This window comes from Petaurus breviceps, unplaced genomic scaffold (genome assembly GCF_028583685.1).
Source record: "Petaurus breviceps papuanus isolate PSGF00001 unplaced genomic scaffold, PetGlider_PUasm1.0 38, whole genome shotgun sequence".
NCBI lineage: Eukaryota > Metazoa > Chordata > Mammalia > Diprotodontia > Petauridae > Petaurus > Petaurus breviceps.
In genome coordinates this window covers 39,491,640-39,502,646 of record NW_027186304.1, presented here as the reverse complement: position 1 = coordinate 39,502,646, position 11,007 = coordinate 39,491,640, and positions in this window count along the sequence as shown.

The following is an 11,007-nucleotide window of genomic DNA, read 5'->3' as shown; positions in this document are numbered from 1 at the left end:
CACACACACACACACACACACACACACACACACACACACACACACACCCTCTAGGATTCTTTGGTTGTGAAGGAGGCCTGTCCTTTCCCTCCTTGCCTGTGTATGAATGTTTTCAACACAGGTAGTTTCCTGATTTAACTGTCTATTGACTATCCTAACAACCACCAGTAATTATCAAAGAAAACTGAAAGCAAGATCTACTTTGGGCAGTTCATACCATTTGGGGATTTTTCAGTCCTGTAGTCAGGACAGGCACACTCTTGAGAGACTCATTCATCTGTTTCTGACAATCTACCATCTATTATTTCCACAAATAATGCTACAGGATAGAGCATCTAATAGAACTCAGAATATCCATTTCCCGCAGCTTCCACTTACAAAATGGTGACCCTTTTCTTGCTATGAATATTTGTTGGAAGAAATCCTACTTTGACAGAAAGATCAGTGGGCCTGGGGGCAGAAGACTTAGTAGGTTTGAATCGTAGCTTTACCACTAACTCACCAGTAACCTTGAGTAAGTAATTTACCTCTTTAGGGCCTCAGGTACTTCTGCTAAATGAGGGGTTTGGAGTAGATGATCTCTGGAATGTTCCTTCCAGCCCTGACATTCTGTTTTTCTCTTTGTGAAAAGAAGAAAATAGGAATAAGGAATATGCCACTGTATTGTAGGGATGTGCTCTGTGTACACAGACCCCTTAGGGCCACCAACACCTGGGCATCATGGCCATCCACAGACGTTTGTTACCTCGGAACTCAATCTGAACCATTTTGGAAGCATTTGAATTTTTTCAGAAGTCACCCAAGGTCTTAGCTCATTAGCAGTATCCCCTTCCAGACTGAGATGTGACATCTATAGCTGTGTTCTCTCCCTCTTATCCATCAAAGTGTCTGCTCTACGCCTTTGGGAGAGTAGAAAATCACCTGGACCGATACTTAGCCCTGCCAGCCCAGATGTGAAGGGAAAACACAGGGGTATTGGAAGCAGGCCTGCAGAGGCCTCCTAGTCAATGGTCCCCATCCCTTCCACACTGCAGCTGGTCTGTCCATCATCCTGTGGGGATTCCCACGGTTGACATCTTGCCCTGTCCCCCTTCTCCTGCCTACCTTCCCCCAGACACGCCCATGGTCAGAAATATACAGCTCTTGAACATCTATTGAGAAGTAAGAAAAAAAGAAGCGATTCTAAGGGGAAAAAATGATATGAAGGAGGAAACCTCAAAGGTTTCATTAGGTCAGAGAGTACCAAGCCCTTTATACATGAGTAATAATAATCATCAGCATCAGCATCATAACTGATGATGATAGTAACAATAACATTTATATAATGCATTGAAGTTTTGCAAAACATTACATTTTTTTATCTTATTTGATCCTCACAGTAACCCTGGAATGTAGGGACTATTATTATTCCCATTTTACAGATGGGAAAACTGAGGCTGAGGGAGGTTAAGTGATGTGCTCAGGGTCACATAGTAAGCATCTAAGTCAGAATTTGAACTGAGCACTTCCTGGCTATAGAACTAGGGCTCAATGTACTGCATCCCTTAGATTTCCTTAGAGGGCTCCCAACCCCAGATCCCTTCTTTGTGTTAGATGGGAAAACACTTGACCTTTCTTTTCTTTTTTAAAAATTCTATGTGTTTTAGATTTTAATTTTTAGATCCTTTATTTTTCTTTAAACAAAAAAAAAAGACAAAATAAGCAAGGAAGATTTAACATCAGAAATTGTAATAAAGCAGCTTATCTAACTTTAGAAGGTGGTAAATTTGCATTAAAGGGTGACTGATACAGTGGAGAAAGTATGTGTCTTGGAGTAAGAAGATTTTGGTTATCTCAGCTCCAACACACCTGTGATAGGGAGTAAGTCAGTTATAATAAGGATAATAATATTTGCACTGCCTACCTTACAGGGATATTGGAGGAGGGAGGAAAGTTTTGTAAACCTCAAAGCTCAAGATGAATGTGGATTATTATTAATACAATTTTCATACAAATGAATGGAAAGATGTCCATGCTAGGGATAATCAATCAATCAACAAATGTTTGTTACTAAGCACAGGAGATACAAAGAAAAAACAAACCCTATTCTCAAGGAGTTCCTGTTTAATGGAGGTCACAATTTGCAAATAACTATGTACAAATAAGCTATAGACACAATAAACCGGGAGCAGTCTAAATACAGTCCAAACAAAATTCTGAATTTTCAGAGACGCTCAGAAGACTTCACCGGGATTGAGTAGCTTCTGATATCTTCTCAATTGGATTATTCGTTTTTCCATGGTTTGCTTACACACTGGTACCATAGAATTCTACAATTTGATTAGAAGAAGGTCCAGCAGGCAATGCTAGATTACTATCATCCTTTTCTCCATTCACCTACACGTGATCCCACTGAGGTCAGTCTGTATAGTACTTGACCCAATTTGCCTTGATTTCTAGTTCCCTGCACTATCTCATTTTTTTCTTATTTCCCTTTTCTTGCCCTTTTTCCTCATCAATAAAGTATTTTAATGTATCTTCTTTAAAGCAGCCTGGAATAATGAAAAAAAGCATACTAGGAATGTTACCAAAAACCTGGATGGGATAGTCCCACCCCGAAACAGTTTTTAGCTTATTAGTGTGCACCCGAGCAAATCCATTAAACCCTCTCAGCCTCAGTTTCTGCATCTGTAAAATATCCCCTCGACTTGATTACTGAAAATTTCAGCTTTGGTCTTAAGGCACAAGATTTGATAATTCCTCTATTCCAAATAACTGGATCACAAGGTATGTGATTAGTCCTGGTTTTCATTTATCTAAAAAAATACGATCAAAGGCTGAAAAAAAATTTAGCACCTCTCACAGGATTGTTGTGGAAAGAAAGGAAATAATGTTTGTAAAAAGTGATCTGCAATCCACAAAGCTCTATATAAATGGAGTTATCATTTTAAAACGTTTGTGATTCCATCAGCATTGATGCCTATAGTAATTCATATTTATACAGCACTTTGAAATTTTTCAAACCACTTTCCTTACAACATACTGTGTGGGTAAGCAGTGTAAGTAATATTTTGCAAATGAGGAAAATGAAACTCATTTTTCCAAGGTCCTACAGCAAACAAAAGTCATATAACTGGGAAGGGTCAGATCCAGAATTAGAAAGAAGCCAGTTTTCTTGGTTTCTGGGGCAGGGATTTTTCCACCATGCCAGTTCTCCACATTCCAAATGGTTTTATGAGCTGATATTGGAAGTTTAGCTATATTGGTCCTCAAACAATAGACTTAACCTGTAGCCAAACCAGTAGCTCAGTGTCATGAAGAAGATGCTGAACATGAAGTCTTGAATATCTGCATTCAGATCTTGTCTTGTACATTTCTTGACTGTGTGATCTTAGCCAAATCACTTAACCTTTGTGGGTCTCATTTTCCTCATCTATAAAGTGAAGATGGCCTCTACAATCTCTTTGAACTCTAAATCTGTGATCCAACTTTTCTGCTAGAACTAGCTCTCCAGTGACATTGCTTTTAAAAACCCAGGTTTCTCTCCACACCCCAAGCAGGCATCAGAGAGGTCTTTTACTAGAAGATCTCAGTGTAAGATCACAATTGCTGATGGGGAACCCGGGGAAGCAAAACTTTTTTAAAGTAAAGTAAAAAAAAAAAAGAACATAAAGGTGGAGACAGCAACAAGATCAGACTAATGAGACACTGGGGAGTCCTATGATGATGTCATAATTTTGAAAGTATTAAGGGATCAGTTCTCAAGATATCTAAACGAGATACATTGAACAAAGCCCTGGAATGAATGATGAAAAAAAGCTTTTATTAAGCATTTACTATGTGCCAGGTATCATGTAGAAGAAGTGAGAATTCAAAGATTCAAAAAGAGACAATCCCCACTAATGCACTGTTGGTGGAGTTGTGAACTGTTACAACCATTCTGGAGAACAATTTAGCCCAAAGGACTAAAAAACTGTTCATACCCTTTGACCCAGTAATACCACATGTAAGTCTATATCCCAAATAAATCATAGAAAAGGGTAAAGGACTTTTATATAGTCAATCCTCAAGTTTTGCAAGGGTAACACTGCTAGAAAATGACACAAAAGTAAAAAAGATGTTGCTACATTGAGCCTATGGGAAAAGGGAGATTAGGCCCCACAAACACCAAAAGCTGTCGTCTTTTGCTAGAGTTTGCTGAAAATACACTTTTTTGCATATAATACTTTATAATAAAACATTAATTCCAATAATATGTACTTTCTGAAGCATATTCATGAACTTTTTTTTTAATAAATGCTTTCCTTCTTTTTGCAGGTATAATGAATAGTTGATTCATTAACACCAAACTCATGGTGGATAGCAGCTGCAGACATTCTGGCACAAAGCTTATCTGACACCTTTATTTTCTCCTTAAACTGCCTCACTGGATTTGCATACTTGGACTTAGAGCCCAGAGGATTTGCACTAAGCTTTAGGGACATAATTGCAACACAAACCTTGAGTTTTAAAGGCAGACAATGAAATTATGCAAGGAATACACAGGGAGTTCCTTATGATGGTCGGGTGAACAAAATTAGTAAAGTATCTAGTAGGATACCAGCCACTTGACAAACTTGCAAGCATTACACCTCTCTCTCTTTTTAAAAATCTATTGCACATAGTCATAGATATGTGCAATTGCCAAAAAGGGAAAATGAGGTTACTAATAAAATCACACAAATTCTTGAAGTCGCAAAAGTTAAATGCATGAATGTTGAAGATCAACTGTATGCAAGAAAGATTTATAGCAGCTCTTTTTGTCATGACAAAGAACTAGATATTGGTGGGGTGTCCATCAACTTGGGAAAGACTGAAGAAGTTTTGATATGTTATTCTGATGAAATACTATTGTGCTATAAGAAATAATGAGGGGAAGGGTTTCAGAAAAACCTGGGAAGACTTATATGAATTGATGCAAAGTGAAGTGAGAAGAATCAGGAGATCATTGTACACCATAAAAGCAATATTGTAATGATAATCAATTGTGAAAGACTGGAGGAGGGAGGGGAACCTGTAGTCTTGAGGCCACATGTTGGCAGTCTATGTCATTGGGTGTGGCTTTTTAACTGATTCCAAGTTTTGTAGAACAAATCCTTTTATTTTATTTTTGTAAGCAATCAGGGTTAAGTAACTTGCTCAAGCTTACGCGGCCAGTTATTTCTGGGTGTGGTGCTAAGTATTTGAGCTCAGATTCGATCCCCAGGTCATCCTGACACTGGAGCCAGTGCTCTTACTCGCTGTGCTACCTGTCTGCCCCTAAATCCTTTTATTAAGGGATTTGTTCTGTGAAGTTTAGGTTCAGTCAAAGGACCACACTTGAAGACCTAGAGGGCCACATGTGGCCTTGAGGCTGCAGGTTCTCCACCCTTGACTTAGTTACTCTGATCAATGTAATGATCTGAGACAATTCAGAAAGACTCACCATAAAAAAATACTATCTACCTTCAGAGAGAAAACTAATGAGCTCTGAGGACATATTGAAGTATATTTTTTGTTTTGTTTTTGTTCTTGCTTTTCATTTTTGCAATATGGCTAATGTGGAAATATATTTTGTATGATTTTACATATGTAATTAATATTGTTGATTGTTTTTAATGGCTGGGTGGGGCTAGAGTAATGGAGAGAATTTGAAACAATTTTTAAATGAATTTTTAAGATAGTGTGTTATTGTTGTTTTAAGAGAGAGACAGTCCTACTCTCAAGGAGCAGGAGAAAACGACACTTATAGGGGAGAGGTGACTAGGGAAAGGAGGTTTGCTCTGCAAAAGTAGGAAGAAGGAGTCCAGCTGATGATGAGATTGCCTAGGTAGATAATAGCTGGATGGGCTATGAAAATTAAGCATGTAATGAACATTATTATCATGAAAAAAGCAGTAGAAAAAATTAATAACTAACAAAATATATGCCTACTTTCCTGTCTTTATAAGAATATTGAGAACAACCTTGGGAAAGATATGGGAAAATTACAGGAAAACTCTAACAAATTCTGTTTTACAGCAAATCACTTTGGGGCAGGGGCAAGACTGGATCTCCCTATCACAACCAGTCTGAAAGTGCAGTGATCACTCACAAGTCTGATTCCAACTACTGATTGTCATAGGAGCTTTCCGGTCCATTTGCCATTTGGATTGATTCTCCCCTCCTTGAGTAGCCTGAAACTCTCACCTCACCCCTTGCTCTTGGAGGATCACCATATTTGGTGCCAAACTTAATGCAAATACCTAATTGGTGTTAACTTACTGCAACTCAAAACTCCTGAGCTCAAGTGATCACCAGTCTCACCCTCTACCAATAGCAAGGAATGTAGGCATATGCCACCACTCCTGGTTCCAGATCACATCTTTAAAGACAAATGATTGAAAAAATGAGAGTATAAGATTTCACTGCTTATTGTCTGTTGACTAAAAAAAAAACCAAAACATTTGATTTGGTAGAAAAGCAAAATGCCTCTATAAAAATTATTTTCTGAAAAGATGTTTCTCATGATATGCCAAAATAATATAAGATTCCCTAAAAGATGTAGTACTTGAGATCAATTTGCTTGACAAGACTTTGATTATGAGCATCATATGACATATAAAGGAGGGAGATGCCTGCTCACCAAAGGCATTTGCTACTCTACATGGAAGAAGGATTCCCTATAAACAGTGAGATCTTCCAGATACTCTTGCTTACAAATGACTTTGTGCTGATTACATAAAGTCCAATAACATTTCAGAGCTTCCTAAATGAGATAACTATTCAAAAGGTTTTTTTCTTAAGAAAAATCAAGTAAATTAAGAACACCTGCTCTCTATATTAGGATGAACCACTCATAGAGATGGTCAACTGATACATACATCTTGGACAGATCCTGTGGATAGGCAGTGATCTGGGAATAGAGATGAATAGAAAAGGGAGAGTGGGTTGAATTGCTTTAGGGAAATTGTGCAGGGCTTTTAATGTGCCTAAGCTTCCCTCTGAAATAAAGACCTAGCAATATTCTTCTGATGATACCAAATTACTGTGAGTCATAGAATAAACACAGTCTCTGAAGAAATAAAGTTGTGGATCCCCCAAAGGGCAATGGAGAGGCCCATGATGGCTCTGAGTAGGGAAAAATTACACAAGAGAAGGGGCATAAAGGATGCTAGTCGGTGCCCATGCAATATCAAACAATTTAGAAGAAGGCTATTAGCATGTTGGATGAATCCCCATTGGAAGATTTATGTGTAGATGCAGACAAAGTTGCATAGGAGAAGGCATGGATAGCTTGTGATCCATACCATTGAAAAGATTCATCGTGTCAATGATATTGCAGAGACAATGAAGTGTTATTGTAATACTTAATGGTTATCAAAAAAACAATATACATGGTCACATTGATTTATCTCAACAACATGTAAGCTAAGGCAGTTAGTAGTCAGATTAACGCCATATTACAGAAGCTGAGAAGGTTTAAATAAATAATTTGTCCAAGATCACTCAGTAGCGAATAGCGGAGGCTGGACCCAAACCAGGTTTTCTGAATACCAATCTAGTGTTTTCCTCACTATGTACCATTGACTATAGCCTCTTATACTTCAGCAAATCCTTCAGTTACCAGAGTCAGAATTGTTTGGGTGAAGCATGTTTTTGTCTTCTTTAGTTGCTTACTATTTGTACAGTCACATTTTCCCTCCTCGTTGCTTTCTTTTGCCCACAATGATAAGAATTCTTGCCAAAGGAAAGGGCAGCCCAGTATACATGCCTAAGCCTTCTTACAAATAGAGAATGAATAGAGGCATTGATTTGCCTCATAAAAGTCAGCGAAAATGAAGGGGTAATCAAAGACATTGATCGAAACAACTGAATATTGAGAATCCCACTTAGAAACATGATTTTCTTGCTCCAAAGAGAAATGAACAAATGAAAAGAGGCCAAGGCAAAGAAGTGTGTGTAATGCAGTAATGAAGAGAGGTCAAAGTTAGTGCCCAAGGGATACGGCTCCATAGTTGGGTGTGCTACATAATGCTTATTCACTGTTGGATCTCCCTGGCCAGTGTCCAATGGGCTAAAACCTTGCATTATGAACCCAATGGTACAAGGTCAGAACAAAAATACTCTTTGCTGATTCAGAATGTGTTCTTTTTTTTTTTTTTTTTTGCTTTTTGGAGGGCAACTGGGGTTAAGTGACCTGCCCAAGGTCACATGGCTAGTTTTTTTGTGTTAAGTGTCTGAGGCCAGATTTGAACTCAGGTCCTCTTGACTCCAGGGCCAGTGCTCTATTCACTGTGCCACCTAGCCACCCCTCTTGTGTGTGTGTGTGTGTGTGTGTGTGTGTGTGTTCTTGCACATACTCAGGCTCCCATTTCTTAGGGAAGCTCCATAGCAGACAGATATTTTGCCACCCTGAATTCATTAATATTTCAAATCACAGTGGGGAACAGAAAAGGAGAATGACCAAAAAAAGACATTTTAAGGTGGAGGGTGGTGGTGGTGAGAAACAATAAGGAAGAGCTTTAAATTCTAGCCCCAACCTTCTCCTTTTTTGACAGATTAGAAAACTGAGACCCAGATAAAAGAATGATAATGATATATGCTGAATTGAACGGAATTGAAGGGAAGAGATTCAAGCGAATTGAACAAACATAGTTTGCTGAGGACCAAGCCAGCTGGGATTAAATAAACCCCAACTCTCCTGGGTATAACATTGCCAAAGAGGAGAGGATACTCAAGGTGGTGCTTCAGAGGACTAGGGGTCAAGCGGTGCTGGAAGGAGAGCCCATTGGAAGAAAGGTCATCTGTTGAAGTTGCTGCCTAACGGCAAGATGGAGGTGAAACCCACAAAGTCACCATTTTCAGGATACCTTCTTTTCATTAAAAGCATGAGAATCTGCTGTATTGGTTACTAGATTAAAAAAATACATTCAAGCTGGGACAAAGTTTGTGTCTAGACAGAATCATCCACACTCCCACGAGTCACAGGGTTTAAACGGGGGGACTGGAGGCTAGTGGTTCTACCCCAAGCTTCCTCCATAGTCAACTTCTAGCAACTTCCATGACTTTTGTGTCTCAGTCTTTTTCACTAATTTTACCATATTATCACTTGAATATCATAGCACTGGTTGATGCAAATGCAATTAAAAGCATAGTGAGTAAAGGTGAGTATGTGGATGGCAAATTAAAAGGTGGCTTAATTTCAAGTTAGATGGATCCTAGTACAGGGATTCATGACCATGTATAGAAGGAGATCTGCCTTTTGCTTCCCTGAAGTGAAAAGTTCTCTAGGGGAACAGGGGAGAGGGAGGAAGGTCTGGCACTAAATTATATAGTGGTGTCAGCACCTCTTACTAATTAAGTTGTTTGCCCATTTGCAGAGGCCTGTATCAGCAACTTTTGGCCATGGCCCCCCTTCCCACTATAAATGCCTTTGGGATTTGGGAATCAGCAGGGCCTGCCAGCATTTTCTATCAGCTGAGTTGACCTTGAAAGAAGCAATAGAAAAGAGCCCTGGACTTCAAGTCCCAGGAACTGGGCTTAAATCCCTACTTTGATGCTTACTTTTAGAGGACTTTAGCAAGTTAAGCCACCTCTCTGGGCTTCCCTCAGCTTAGTAGCACAAAGATGAGACAGTCCCAAAGAGTTCTGTGGATAACTGACTGTTCCGACTTAGCCCCAGTGCAGCCATTCAATTTGGTCTGACTGGACAATTCGATGAAGGAAGAAGAAGGCCAAGCTAGTCGACTGATTTTCTAGCTGTTGCCCTGAAATGACCAATCGACTCAGGTCTGTCCAACTTCTGTTTTCACTGATACTTAAAGCTGCTTTTGCTGGTAAAAATAGCAACTCTGCTGGCATTTGGCAAAGCAAACCAGGAGCTTAAAATGCATTATGGAACTTAAAGATCATTTGATGATAAATACTTGAAATCCATAGTACCCAGGTAGTCCCTGGATGGTGCTGATGTTGCTTCTCTCGATAAATTCTAAAAGTCAAGACAATTTCGAATTCCTTTAGAAACCCACTGGGAAAAGTAGTGTGGATCCCACTTGATGCCCCATTTCATAAAGTAATTCTTTTTTATGTGAAAAGCACAATGAATGGACTGACACATGCCAATTAAGTGTGTTTCAGGGGCCCCAGCCCTGCAATCAGCTATGCAGTATTGGAAAGCAGCATTCTCTCTGAATATAAGTGCCTGTCCTGCTTGCCTGCCCTACTGATGGTTGCATCTATTTGTTTGACTTGAACAGGCCTGCTCTGCATACATATCACATGCAGGATCCCATTATACAGGAGCAGGATGAGTTTTAATGCACGTTTTGTACTTTTGACACCTAAATAATCCAGTTATCATCTTGACATGGAAATTGGAATGTCTTTGTTCTAGTGGCCCAATATGCTCCTGTTGGAATATATACATCAACACTCTCAAAACATGCTATGTTGTAAAAATATTAAATCTTCTCCCTTCTCCTGAGCTGCAAACAAGCTGGCACAAACCGTTCATTAGATAGGAAAAGACCTGTGCAATTGTCATTCATCAGCCAGCACTTAACACAAAGACCTGGTGCTTTTGTGATGAGCTTTCTTTGGTCTATCCATTTAGCCTCCTGAGTTCTTGTCCCCATACTTTACCCCCTTTCTGATGAAAATATAAGGCATTGTAGAATTTCAGATTCTAAAACAGATTTTATATATTCTTCTACCTGATGGAACTCTACTTGTTGTAATGGCTAGAGTACTGGTCTTGGAAATCAGGAAGACATGAACCCCAAATCCTACCTCAGATACTTACTAGCTGAATGACCTTTGGCAGAACACTTAAATTCTCCCAGACTTAGGGTTCTTATCTGTAAAATAATAATAATGATAAAAATACCTACTAGCAGGGTCCTTGTGAGGAATCAAATTGGATTATGTAAAAATACTTGAAAAATTATTTTATGTGTGTGTATACACACACTCTCTATCTATCTATCTATCTATCTATCTATCTATCTATCTATCTATCTATCTATCTAT